We start from the raw sequence: 1,012 nt of genomic DNA, 5'->3' as shown, positions 1-1,012 counted from the left end.
AGCGCGTGACTGTGACATAATAACGTCAACGAAATAATTTCTTATATGAAATGCTTAGTTCATCAGCAAGTCGCTTTAAGGTTTTGATGTGCATTGTAAAAATGCATTTTGAATTTTGTAAGGTATTAGAATTGAGATTCAATTCAATTTTATTTGTATAACGCTTTTTACAAAGCAACTTTACAGAAAATTAAGTTTCTACAATATTTAGTAGTAGCTTATCAGTGGTGACTGTCAGTTTATATGCATACAGCAGAAATGTTCGGAAAAATCAATAAAAGACTTAACACTATTAACACTATTAACAGCAATTATTACATGATGCAATCATATATAGATAGATAGATAGATAGATAGATAGATAGATAGATAGATAGATAGATTGATAGATAGTGGTTAACTCTATTATAATTAAACATGGGTGTCTTTATTCATATTATAGCATGCTAAGGGGGTTAGGCAGCTAACCTGTATAAATTAACACACATCTTCTCCCAGACACCATCACCTGTCCATCAAAAGATGTTGAAGCTAAAAATCAAATCAAATGTTTGGCATCTCTGCACCACAAATAAAAATGCCAACATGAATCCGCTGACCTTTATATATATACAGGCCTGTATATGAGCGCTCAGAGCACGCACCTGCTTTATACTTCAGAGATTAATATGAAATAGAGTTAGAGCAGAGATACAATGCTTATTTACTCAAACAAAGCACACCTGAGACTTTAAAGAAAATGAATAATACATTCTAGTGTCTCTCTCTCACACACACACACCTTTAGAGTAAGTTGAAGAACAAGTGCACTGCTCAGAAACTTCTTTATCTTTTTCCAGCAGCCTCTGATGCCATTAAGCCATTACTGACCATTACTAAATCACATGAAATAGCTCTTCTTTACTTTCTGAATGTGAGAATAGGTTTGTTCGCTGCAGCAAACAGTCTCTTACATTCACACAAGATCATCTCTATTGAGACCGGTGAATCATCCGGTCCTACAAAAGCTCAT

This window comes from Cyprinus carpio, chromosome B18, assembly GCF_018340385.1.
Source record: "Cyprinus carpio isolate SPL01 chromosome B18, ASM1834038v1, whole genome shotgun sequence".
Lineage (NCBI taxonomy): Eukaryota > Metazoa > Chordata > Actinopteri > Cypriniformes > Cyprinidae > Cyprinus > Cyprinus carpio.
Note: the sequence above shows the minus strand (reverse complement) of the source record.